General features: G+C 49.2%; 1 pseudogene; it reads right to left on the bottom strand.

Annotated features, from left to right (window-relative positions):
* Positions 1–2,699: 2,699 nt before the first annotated feature.
* Positions 2,700–8,475, bottom strand: LOC131402941 (granzyme H-like; annotated as a pseudogene).
* Between the last annotated feature and the right edge of the window lie 4,907 nt (positions 8,476–13,382).

Here is a 13,382-nt window from a genome sequence, read left to right as displayed (position 1 = left end):
CTATTTTGGACATTAATACTGATTCCAATTTGGGGTCTATTATTAAGTAATGGTGTGGTGACATCTTTATGAATAACACACACACACACACACACACACACACACACACACACGCACTTTAAACCTCATGTAGGAACAAGTCCAAGAAATAAAAATCACTGGATCTAGAGAGAGAATTAGATGTAAACTGACTTAGACATCATTTTAAGTCAACAGGTCCCATCAAGTGCAGCCCAGTCTCCTGATGCTACAGGCGTTATAAGGTAATAGTTTTTCTTCCAAATGTGCGTCATAGTATGTCAAGCGCTCCTATCAGGCGTGAGGGGAACTGACCCATCAGGCACTGTCCCTCAAGGCCACACACCTGGGCCCCTGGTAACGGATGTCCTTGGCCCCTCTCTCTCTGGCTCTGGCTTACACCCTGGAGCTCCATGGAGCTCCTCATGGCCGACTCTCTGGAATCTCTATCTCTTTAGTGTGATGGCCTCTCGTAAGAGGGTCTTTTTTTCGGACCTGCCCGGTGGTGTAGCGGTTAAGTTCCCACGGTCTGCTTTAGCAGCTGCTAGTTCACTGGTTCGGATCCTGGGCAGGGACCTACTCACCGCTCATCAAGCCATGCTGAGGTGGCATCCCACATAGAAGAGTTGCAACCCTACGACTATGATACACAACTAGGTACTGGGGCTTTGGGGAGAAAAATGAAAAAGAGGAAGATTGGCAAGAGATGTTAGTGCAGGGCCCATCTTCCTCAAAAAAAAAAAACAAAAAAAAAGAATGTGCTTTTTTCACTGTTGTGCTGCTGTGACCCGAAATTGTCCCCTGGACCAGCACCCTCTATCATTCTCTTGCTCATGTCCACACATGCATTCAGCTCTTCTCTCAGCTGTGCTTCTGCCGGTGCTGTGAGCCCCAGGGACTTGGCAGATGGACAGTAGTGTGTACAAAATAAGCTTTTGGTTGCTTTTCAACTTATTTTCCAATGTGCTGGATTTTGCTTTTCATAGCCATGTGATTTATTTGTTATTCTTTTCAATGAAGTTGCTTCTCTTTTCTATGTTGGTCCCAGTTGTCATGTTTGTCCGGCTCGCGTGAATTTGTCATGTTCTGTCACAGCTGACTCACTGGGGGGGCTGTTTGAAGGATACAAGATCCTAAAAGAAGGTCTTCTGGGTCACAATGAAGGGTCTCGCCCTTGAAATGTGGCATTGTGTTGGTTTGTGGACTGAGGTCATGCCTTCTACATGTAAATAAATAAAGAGAAGGCTGCCCCGGTTCCCTCCTCCCTCCTGCTCTTCCCTCTGGACATGGGCTCCACAGAGCACAGATTGGGAACCTCGGGACCTGTGGGTCTCCAAATCCCTTCTGATTTTACACTGCCCTTCTGGAATCAAGAAGATCACCCATGTGAAAGTGTAATGTACAATAATGATAAAATACAGAGAATTTAATTATTTTCAAGACAAGATTTCCTGTGGATTCCACATACAGATCCATCTGCCAAACTGACCTGCCTGGTGGAAGGAGAGGAACCAGGGGAATTTAGAGGAAATTTCCCCTCATGTAAGTGTCCCAATGTCAAGCACAGAGCCCGTTATGTGCCTGGCCCACAGAGAGAAGTCAACAATTGATCTATTGATGGATGCCAAAATGGTATTTTCTAGCCCATGGCCCTTGAGCCCTCAGGCTCACAAAGCTGCCATACCCCATGTTGCGAACAGGGGGAGTCAGGTCAGGCTGAAAGGGGCTGAGGCTGCTGAGTGACTCCACAGGCCATTTTGGCTGAGGCTCTGAGGGATGCTGGTGGATGGAAGCCCTGAACTGTCTCTGCCCAGGTAGGAAGTAGATACTGGCTCCTCTGATAGGCATCAGGTGGGCTGACAGCTCAGGTATGACAGGGACAAGCAATAGAGGAGAATTCACATGGGGCTTTGGGAACTCTGTTGGGGAGTTAAGAGAGAGGCTGGCTCTAAAGAAGGTAGGGACAGGAAGGGAAGGAGCTGGAAGGGAAAGGAGCAGGTGGTCAGGGCAGTCAGATGATAGAAAACAGGGGCTGGTGTGGGTCGGTCAGCCAGGGAGGAAGGTTGACTGAGCTCAGTGCTGGGCTGAGAGCAGGGCAGGGAATGTGACCTGAGTGAGGCTGAGGGCCATCAAAGGAGCATCTGAGCCTCCTAAGCTGCAGACGGTCCTGGCTGTCCAGGCTGGGAGAAGCTGCCCCCACTGGAGAGAGAGGCCCTGGTTGTTACTCTGCTTCCACTGACCAGCTCCATTCTCTGCTCAGTTGTTGCAGGCTTGGTGGTGGTGTTTGGCTTAGAGAAGAAAAGAAATTTCTAAGGCCCAGGGAGGAACATATTTTGGGGGAGAAGACTGTCTTTCTATAATGGGCAGCCTTTAGACTCAGCCATTGCAGAGGGCCAAGCACCACAGTGGTGTGACTAAGAAACTATACAACATAGGGTTTAGGGGGGAAGGAGGGCTGGGGGAGAAAGGAGAAAGTGCAGCCCAGAATGGACAGCAGAGGGCAGCCTGGAGCAGCGTTGTTGCACATTGAAAGTGGTTCCATGAATCAGTAGACTTCAGTGATGTTCGTACTGGTGATCCATTTTATGGCCCTGCCAACCCACTGCCCACTCCCGTGGGATTTCTGCCTCTGCCCCTGAAGAGATGGTCAGCACAGAGGAAGTGAAGCCTCAGGCCTGCTGTTAGAGTCGCTTCATTGTTCTCTTTATCCAAGGCAGGAAGTGTGAGACCTTCATGTAGAATCCTAGAAGGGTCTCATTGCTTTGTCCATAGGAGAAAATACCCTGGATCACATTATCACAGACGAGGGGACCACCAGAGTCCCCCTGTGGGCAGAGAGAAGAACTGAGCTGGCCTCCTCGTGGTCCTGCCCTCCCCACTATCCCGGGGGTGGGTGTTCTCTGTTAGGGGGCTGTGTGGGAGATCAGGGCCAGGGCAGCCTTGTCACCTCCCTTATCCCGGGGCTCCAGCCTGGCTCTGATTGTTCTTTTCAGCTCCACCCAGGCCAAGGCTTTCTCTCCAGTCCTCAGGGAAATTTTGGTGAGAACTCTGCTGTGGGCTGACTGATCCTTCCTCACCCTGCACCCCTGATTCACTCAGGGGAATAGCTGAAGACTGGATTCGTGGACCCACCCTGCCCAAGCTCTCAGGAGAAAGCATGAAGATATGGCCACTGTCATACCCCACAGCTCTCCACCCTCCTCTCTCCCGGGCCCTGTCTCGGTAGATGGTGGAAACCTTACCTTGAAGCTGGTCTTCATCTTCCTAGGGTCCCCTTCAAAGACCTGGGAGGCCCACTGTAATAGCGGGGAAAGCAGGATTCACACTCGCGAACCTGCTGTAGGGTCAGCTCTGCCTGGTGCAGAGTGGTGCTAAAGGGCCCATTGAGACTCTCACCCAGCCGGCCACACTGCACACCTGTCCGGGCCTCACCTGGGCCTTGGCCCTGGGCAGGCTGAGGGGCCTCGCAGCTGCAGTCTGCTTGGCCTTTCTCGCCAGCTGATGGGAAGAGGCAGGAAAGTCCAGCTCAGCCAATGGCCTCCTGGGCCTGGACACAGCGATGGGGCTGCACTGTCTTCCCTCTCCCCTGAGCCACTTGGAACTAGTCAGGCAGCCAGGATAGGAAGGAAAGAAGGGACAGGTTGCAGTGAGAGGGTAACATGGTATCGTTGGAGAAGTTCTTTTTTTTTTTGTTCTTTTTAAATTTTTTTTGCGAGGCAGATCAGCCATGAGTTAACATCCGTGCTAATCCTCCTCTTTTTGCTGAGGAAGACTGCCTCTGAGCTGACATCTATTGCCAATCCTCCTCCTTTTTTTTCCCCAAAGCCCCAGTAGATAGTTGTATGTCATAGTTGCACATCCTTCTAGTTGCTGTATGTGGGACGTGGCCTCAGCATGGCCGGAAAAACGGTGTGTCCGTGCACGCCTGGGATCCGAACCCGGGCCGCCAGTAGTGGTGCGCGTGCACTTAACCACTAAGCCACCGGGCTGGCTCTGGAGAAGTTCTTATAGTCTGGGTGGGGGATGGCTCTTTTCACAGGGATGACCTGGGGGGTCCTCTCCTGGTCGAGGATGTTGTGGGCCCCCAGGGTGACACTGATTGAGCTGCACAGAGAGTAGAGTGGGAGTGTTGAGGGTGTGGAGTCACAGGAGATCCAGCCCAAGAGCCATGATGGGCAAGTGACAGCTGGGACAGGCCAGGGCAGCAGCTAGGGGAAATTGAGGCAACAGGAGGGCCGGGTGCTGAGTGTCTCTGTGCTCTGTGCTTCTCAATAACACTGAGGGTAGAGCTTCTGGAAGCTTTCTCTTGCCCTTAGGCAATATTGTGAAAATCCTCTGAGTTTGCATTTTGACCCTCATGCAGGCTTTCACCCTCCACAGCTGCTTTATTTGGCCAGTGTGGTCTCTCTTCTCAACCGGGCCACTAGCTCTCTCCTCTGACCTCTGACCCCAAACTTTACCTGTCCTATTTTTCACTTTCTATCCCCCAGTCATGCTCTCAGATGGCTTCTCTGATGAGCTCTCGTGACCTTGAGTTACCAGGAGCTGTGGGAGCTCCCCTGGGCTGTAGCCCCTGGACAGAGGACAGGGTCTCTGTGGGGGTCTCAGGAGGTGTCCGTTGTCTGTGGCCCCTCACCTTCCCTAGCAGTGAGCAGCTGTCAGAACAAAGTCCCGTTGTAGGAGGATACCACCACACCTGTTCTTTCTCTCGTTAACCAGAAACTGAACCAACGCCATGTAGGGGCTGGAATGGGGCTTGGCCTCACGTCCCCCATGATGTCCTCTGAAACAAAGACTGAAAGATGGGCTTTCTGGGAGCGGCCGTGGTCTAGAGGGAAGGTTTCGGAAGGTGGTGACTGACGGTGGGGTCTACAGTGCCCTGCAGACTCTGGAGGAGAGATCTCCTGGGTTCTCCTTGCAGCAGAAGAACCTTTTCTGAACATGAAACCTCAGAACCCCTGTGAGAAAAGGGGAACAGTGCTTGTTCTCCACGTCCTACTTCAGACAATGTATTGAGGAGATAAGATCTCTCTTCACGATGGTGGAGCCCTAGGGATCCTGGACAGGGCTCCCCTGACGGCTTCTGTCTCAGTGAGTCTCCCAACCCCTCTGAACCTCTGCTAACACTGTGATTGGGGAAATCACCTTCATCTAATTATCTGTCCGTGAGCCTATAGAGTTGGATTTTCTAAAATCGTCACGTCCTAGTGTCTAAGCCATCCTATGATCTCAGTAACCATTTTTGGCTGTATGAATGAAGGGCCTTCACTCAGCTTTAGGCAGAAGTTTGGTGGGGATAATGCTGGTGGGATTCAAGGACACAGGGATGGGAGGAGGGCACGGTGTGGAGCAGCCGAGGGCCTGGGAAAGCAGGGGGAGGTGGGACTGAAAGTGGGCTCAGGCCTGCAGCAGAGCCAAGGCCTCAGAGGAGCCCGGGTACAGTCATCCAGCCCTTTCTGAGATCGACTGCACCCTGGGCTCCTCTCCTGGGCAAGAGTGAGGGGGTGGAGGGCGCTGAGAAATGTAACTGGTTCTTAAACTGGCTCCCGGGACAACTGCCAATACTGTTACCAGTTCATCTGAGCGGTCCTTTCCTGGGTTGGAGTGAGTGATTTTAGTTACTTGTCTTTTGTAGCTTCACATCCTCTGCCAAATGCTTTTCTATGAGCAATCCACTTTCCAGATGTTAAGAGAGGCTCACACCTACTGGTGCTGGTGGGTGAACGTGGAAGAGTGTTTTAGTGAACACCCTTGCTTCTGGCGTCTATGAAGCTTTGGACTTATTTGTCTAGATTTGGGATGGGAGCTGGGGTCTAGAAAATTCTTGGGCTCAAATTGGGGAAACTCTCTGACTCTGCAGGGCAGAAGGGTCAGGAGTACAGAGGGTTTTGTGAGATGAGTTGAAGCTTCTGGAGTGGGGATGGTCACTCACCTGTCCCAGCCTCGGGGGGCAGAAGAAAGGCCAACAAGAGCAGAGGTGGCTGTATCTTTCCTGAAGGTCTGCTCAGGTCAGAGCTGCTGATGTTTCCTCCTTCCAGACACAGAGTCCCTGAGAGGAAGGCAAGAGGGGTGGCTCAGTACCTCAGAGACCTCCTAGACCTGTGCTCCTCTGGGTTTCCTGTGCCATCATGCAAGGGGGTTTGTCGACATTCCCTGGCTTGGGGTAGGTGACAGTAGCACTGTCACCACAATTGCACTCCCAGTGCTAAGTCACAAGGCGAAAGCAAGAAGAAAGAACAAGAAAGCGAAGCCCGTGCTGAGGCCAGCAGAGGCGATGGAACCCAGAAGAAGCAAGAATCAAGAATGTCTCCATTTCTCAGCTCTTGGCTCTTTTTCCATCCTGGTGGAGTCATGACTAATTATGTGGTAACCTAGGTCCAGGGAGATTAGCAACAAGCTTCCTGCCGTTGAGAAGCTGGAGGTTGGCTGGTGTAGACTGAGAATCTGTGGTTAGAGTACATGATCATAAGGGCTGTGGTGAGGGTTTCACTTGGTGGTGTGAGACCATGGCTGCACCGGCCTTAGGGGTATGTAGAGCTGGAACCCAAACACCCCAAATGTGACCCCACTGCCTATCTGACCACCAGTCCAACCTTGTATTTTGGAATATTTAGAATCTCCTCTTTAAATCTAAGTATTCTGTAACAAAGAGAGCATCTCTTATACCACAATTTTGAACAAAGGTCATTTATTTTATGTTCATTGGACCAAAAGAAACCATCATCGGGTCCAGCAGGATTGAGTTGCCTGATTGGTTTATACTTGGGTCATTTAGCACCCCTGGACCTCAGGCGGGGACTGTTCCACTAAAATCTTGGTGCCTTTTTTGGGGGCAGGGTTTTCCCCTCGAGAAATGCTGGCTACTGTTGCCAGGTGAGGGGGAAATGGATGCCGATCATCCCAATAATTACTCTACACTAAGTATTCTCTGTCCAGGGCCCAGTGAACCACGGCCCTGATGTCTCAGGACCTAATAATCACAAACATTTGAAAACAGATTATCCCAACACTCTCACCAGTATGGTGACATATGAAAGAGTAGTGGAAAGGAAGTCATTATGAGCCCAATCTCAATTCTGTTAAAGCAACACCATCTTATGAGTACATAGAAAAAGAAGGGAGGATAACATGCTTAAGGATTAATGATGATCTCTAGGTGGTGGAATTCCCAGGAAGGTTAATGTTCTTACTGGTACGTTCTGTGTTTACTTATCTTTCTATGATGAGTATGTATTACTTTTACACCCAACATAAATTTTCCCGTAATTGAAGCACACTCATCAATGGTAAACATTCAGCAAGCCACTTCTCTCCAGTCCAGCCTTCTCTAAGATGGATGTTTTAAAAATGAGGTTACTTATCTGAATTCATTCTCTTAGAGAAGATTTAGAGACGTTGAAAAATAGAAGGAAAATTTACCCAATGAGCTATAGGCTATAGGACATTTTGGTGAATGAAAGAGGAATCTGTGATTTCTACTCTAGAGATGGACGTTTATTAAGTCCCTAGCAGCGCCCCCTCCACCCCCCTCTGCCCAGTGTAGTTCTGGCCTCTGCCCCAGAGAAGACTGATGGATCAATCCTGGGAACACCTCAGTCTGGTCCCTGAAGTCTGAAGTGTCTCATTGTGCTTTTTATCCAGGGCAGAAAGCTTGAGATTCTGGTGAAGACAAGTGGAGGTTTCCTACTCTTTTTTCTGAAGGAGACAATGCTGTGGGCCATGTTGTTAACACATGAGAGGGCCCCTGGAATCCCCCTGTGGACAGAGAATGGTGAAGTCTCAGTCAGACCCCTCTGGCTCCCCCCTTCTCAGCTTCATATCCTCCCTGGTGCTCTCCTGCCCCCCTCTCAGGACCCAGCAGTTCAGAGGGGTAGTGGCTGAGTGGTCACCATTCACCTTGGCTCTGAGCGCCCGGGGGGGTGGTGGATACTGTGTGATCTATCTACACCATGAGCCTGTGTCCTGGCTATGCCCTCTCTCCAGCACAACCCAGTCCCAGACCCTCCTCTTGTTGTCCAATGGACAAAGGCCATGAGATTGGCTGGAGGGAGATACCTGGGCCGCACATGCTGGGAACAGCAAACCTGTACCCATGAGTGTACCCTGGTCCACCATTGGCTGTGGGGTGGGAGAAGGCATGGCCATGTCACCCCAGCATCACTGTGTCCCTGGGAAAGGCTGAGAAGACACTTGTCTCCTTACGTGTGCAGTGGCCTTCTTGTCCTTAGGGTTCCCCACGCACAGCTGGATGGAGTTGTTGTAGTTTTTGTAGACGTTCTTGCACTTCTGCCCGTTGTGAAGTACCAGATCCACCTCTCAGAGTTGGTTCGGCTTTTTGCCACTTTCCAGACTTCCCCAGGCTACCATGCTGCACACCTGCCCCGGCCTCACCCGGTCCTGGCTCTGTGGCGGGGCGATTGTCTTCACAGCCCAGTTGAGTTGAGCCTTGTTTCGCAGCTGGTCAGAAAGGTGAGAGATGGCAGTTGAGGGCCCGCCTTCCAGCTGGACTCAGAGCCAGGGGTGAGGGTGCCTGTACCCCTCACCTGGAGTCTCCCAAGCCCCCTTCTATTACATTTACCCAGGCAGAGCAGACAGGTTGGAGGAGAGGAGGGGACTGAGACCCTGAATGAGCTGTGTGCTCCCTCATAACCTGTGTGCGTGCACCTGAAAGTCAGCAAGATGGTACCTTCAGTAGTATGATGTTGCTGAACTTTGAATTATTATTATAATCCTTGTGAGGGAAGGCTTTAAGAACAGGAATGACCTGCTGGCTGTTTTCCATTTTTCTGATATTATGAGCACCCAGGACGACACTCATTTTTCTGTGAAGAAAGAAGGATTGAGTAAGCCACAGGATCTACGCTCTGTCTTAGAATCATAGGTTGAAGTTCCAGCCTACACACCTGCAGCTGAGTCAGATAGGGAGGAAGGGAAAGGTGGACAGCGTGGCCTTTCTTTGCTGTGCAGCAGTGACCCAGCCTCGTTCTTCAGCAGCCTGCCTGCCACCCAGTTCTCTGTCCACATGCTCCAACCCTGTATCCCACTTTGTCGTGGCCTGAGCAGATTGGATGGCTTTTCTGATTAGTCCTTGGCTCTGTGTGCTAAGGTACCTTCCTGAGTTCTGAGCCCTGGGATGATACAAGAGGTTCCCAGGAAGAGAAGGACTCATTTGTGCTCCTCACCTTCCGTTACAGTGAGCTGCTGTCAGCACAAAGTTGTCTCATGCCAGGAACTCTCCACATCTGCTCCTGCCTTCGTTGTTGTTGTAGGAAAGTACAGATGCCATGTAGGGCCGGGAGTGCGGGCAGGCCTCTCTGCTCCATCTGATCTCCCCTGAAAGAGAAAATTGCCCTGGATCTCTGTGTTCATGAAAAGAGGGCACCGGAACTGCCTGGTGGCCTAAACCCATAGTGTGTGCAGAGACTGGGGTGGTTTTAGCGTCTTCAGGGCCCCAACACGGTGACAGAGGGCTGCAGGCTTCAGTGGGCAGCATGGCGGGCTTACAGCATGACGTGTCTCCTGGCTTCATCCTCAGTTTCCTCCTGTGGAAATGAGGAGCTCAGCCCTTGTTCTGGAGCAAACACACTTCATATACACGTTAAGGGGACTGTGCTAGAAGGCCTGGAAATTACTCTCTCTGATGTACCCTGGCTGCTTCTTTGTCCCAAGCTTCTCAGAGCCCCTATGTCCTGCTTACTTCCAGGATGGGTCTGGTCTGAGACCTGAGCATTTTGAACTCATGGGGCAGAGTACTCTGGCTTCTCTCTCTCCCCATCCTGGGTCAGGCACATAGTACAGACCCCGCAAATGCTTTTCGGGTACATGAATGAATAGTCTTCAAATCTGCTTTCATCAGCAGCTGGGGAGGAGCAGTCTTAATGCAATGTGAAATCCAGCAAAGATTTATCTTTATGAGGCATTGAGCCCTCAGAACAAAAAGGCAGATAAAAAGGCGGGGAAATCAGAGTGTGATGAGGAGGTGGGGCAGGAGGGGGCCTGGATGGGAGCCAGTCTCCATTAAGACTTGGGAGCAGCGAGAGGTAACACTCTGATGGCTCAGTCAGGTTCTGGGTATCTGCCCTGGTGGAGCTGAGTGGCTGAAGAGAGTGGGGACATGGAGAAGGTGACATCTAGGAAACTGAGTAGAGGATAGCTGCTTTATTCTTGGTCTATTCGATAGCTAGGGGGATAGATAAGCACTCTTAGCTTTAGAGAATGGGAAGTTATATCCCCTATTTTCAGCTTTCCCCTCCAACTGACGCATGTGCCATTCTAATATTAAATCACTTTCCAGGTGACAGGGATGTGACCCAAGGAAGGGAGAGGACCCACCTGGTCTCTTTGGGAATAACTTTATTTTCTATAATTTCTCCACACTGCATAATATCAACAGATCTAGCATTCTTCAAATTTCTGAGAATAGACTGAGGCAAGGAAAGATCACAGTGATAACCTCAGTGGGACACTGTGGAAGTGTCACTGTTGGAATAAGCCAGGCCTCCGAGGATCGACATGTTCACTTATCTCCTTCAGCCCTGGAGGGTAGGAGATTGGCCAATAACAACAGAAACAGCAGCATCTTCTCTGAAAGGCTGATCTGGTCTGAAGAGGTGTGTGCTTTCTCCTTCCAGGCTTCTCAGCTGTAGAGGTGAAGGAAGAAGGGGCAGGCTCAGTGACCACCAATTTCCTCCCAGTTCTATTGATTCTCAAGATAAGAGCTTTCGTCATATCCTTCCCCTCACACAGAAAGGGCTGTGTGGTGAGGGTTTTGCAAGAACCACATTCTTAGACCATTGATAGCATGATCACGTTCACCAGGAGAAAGTCCTGGACTCTTTGAGTGAGGAAGGGGCTTTGGGAGGCTTTGGGGGGCTTTGGCATTATCTAGAAATGGTGTCCCTTTCCCCTAAGTGAGATCCTCCAAGAATGTGAATATGACCCCACCATGCCTCAAATTTATGATTAGGCAACAGTCTTCTTCCTGAAATAGCATGCCTCTATCCAATCCTACTCTTTGTAAAACTTCAATTCTTTGATAGCGCCAGAGTTTTGTTTGTTTATTTTTTTGGTATAAATACAAAAGTACAAAGCACTGGTTTCTGTTAAAACACAATAGCAAAGAGCCTGCTCATCCAGTATCCTGGTAGTTTCAGGCAGCTGCACACTGTTGAGGATGGGAGTGAGGAGCAGAGATTGGGGTGAAGTGCAGATGGGACATTGATGAGGGTATTAGGAAGAGAAGGTAGTGATAGAATAGGAGAGTTTGGGAGGAGGGGTTTGACAGACAAATGCACTTGAGTTCATTGTGTGGTCACAGGTCACCCTGGTAAAGCTAATGTTGTTCTCAACTTCTTGATATTTCAAAGGTTTAAAAGACCCCAGTATTAAAGTAGTTGGGGGATATGCAGATAGAGACTGAAAGAGAAGAAACAAATCTTTGTCACTCATTCTGGGTTTCCTTGGTCACTCCTGTCCCACCTGGCCCAGGAAATCTGGTGCCCCAGTGAAGACCATGATGTAGGCAAAGTTTCTGCTCCCCAAGGCTCCCTGTCCGTGGTGAGGAACCTGGCATAGTTGCTCTCACAGTTCTCTGTACACAGGTGCTTGAGGGCTGTTAGCTTTTCGATGGGAAAGTTTCAAGTTATGATGCTACTAAGAATACAGCAGTCAGCATGATAGTTTAAATTACTTCTCTTAGTTCCTATATAATTTGGTACAGACATGAGAAGACTTCTGACATCTTATCTCAAACTGGGCATAATGCTTATGCTGCTTTTGCTTCTGTTGGATTTGTCATTACCCAGAAAGTAGAACATGTCAAGAATCTTCTCATTTTCATTCTCTGTCCCAGATGTGACTGTTCCTCATGGGGCTATCACTGTTCTCCTATCTTTGATGACTTATGCCTCCTCCTGCCCCCCCAGTTTGGAAACCACAAGTATGTTCAGCAATGTTGTAGTGATTTATTAACTAAATGTGCATTAGCATGTTGAGTTATTAATAACCTTTTAAGTAATATCTATGGAGTTTTGGAAGCATAAAAAATCAAAGATGATAAAATATAATTTTGGCCCAAAGCAGATGTTTATCATTTGAGTGCATCTTGTCACATAGAACCATGAGAGTTTTCACAATTTCCGTAGCTGGTTTCTTGTATGTTTGGCTACACTATCACATTTTTCTGATAGATAATTTTCCTGTGAGTTACTGGGACACTACCTTGGGCTACAGTTGCACCCCACAAATGGCTCAGGCTCCCATTCTCCCAGGGTTCCCTGTGGATCCAGATCATATTGCAGGCAGTTGCTTCTTTCTGCTCTCCTTCTGCCCCCTTTGCCCTGTCTCACCTGACCCAGAGCTAGCTGATCATGACTCTGGTACTCTGACCAAGGGCAGAAGGCACCTGTGCCTGTGTGTAGCCATTGTGCCTGGAGAGAAGCTTGGCTGCTCTTGTGAGGTCACCGTTAATAAATTTCTGATTGCTTTAGGACTTTTCAGTGAACAGAAAGAAAAAACAAAGAAGGAAAATGAACAGAGTGTTAGAGATGTGTGAGAAACTACATGCAATATACATGTAATGGGAAAGAGAGGAGAGAGAAAGGAGCAGAAAAAAATATTTGAAGAAATAATGTCTGAAAATTCTTCAATTTTGGTGGGGAAAACCCCCAAAACCAAAACCATTGATGTACACACCCAAGAATCTCAGTGCACTCCAAGTAGGATAAAGTGTCATAGGAGAATGGGCAAGATTTCCCCTATAGCTCTTTCCCTTCTATCCTAGATCTCATCGTCTCATTTCCAGCCCAGCCCCCTCTTGAGACAGCACCTCTGGCTTATTTTCACCCACAGCTGCTGCTTCTGTGTCATGTTAGCAAGGAAGAAATGCTGGGATGGAGCTACTTCTGGGTCTGTGACATCAACCAGACATGATGCCTCTTCTGCTTGACCTAGAAACCTGAGTGCTCAAAAAGACAAGTAACTCCAACAATGCCACACATGTGCTGAGGAGGTTGCCGCCACTTTCTCCAAATAGCATCTTCTTCCATTAGAGCTTTTTCCTTTTGTGATATAAGAGATTCTTTTTTACAGTTACTTTTTAAGTTGTGGTAAAATATACATAAAATAACATTTAGCTATTAGCATTTTTAAGTTATAGTTCAGTGGTGTTAAGAACATTCACATTGTTGTGCAACCATCACCACTATAGACTTCCAGAACTTTTCCTTCTCACCGAATTGAAGCTCTGAACCCATTGAACAGTAATTTCCCATTGATGTCTCCCCCTAGTCTTTGGAATCACCATTCTACTTCGTGTCTCCATAAATTTGCAAGAGATTCTTACATAAACGCAAGGTCCTTGAGCA

This window comes from Diceros bicornis, unplaced genomic scaffold (assembly GCF_020826845.1).
Source record: "Diceros bicornis minor isolate mBicDic1 unplaced genomic scaffold, mDicBic1.mat.cur scaffold_376_ctg1, whole genome shotgun sequence".
NCBI classification, from domain to species: Eukaryota; Metazoa; Chordata; class Mammalia; order Perissodactyla; family Rhinocerotidae; genus Diceros; species Diceros bicornis.
This window is presented reverse-complemented; position numbering and strand designations above follow the sequence as displayed.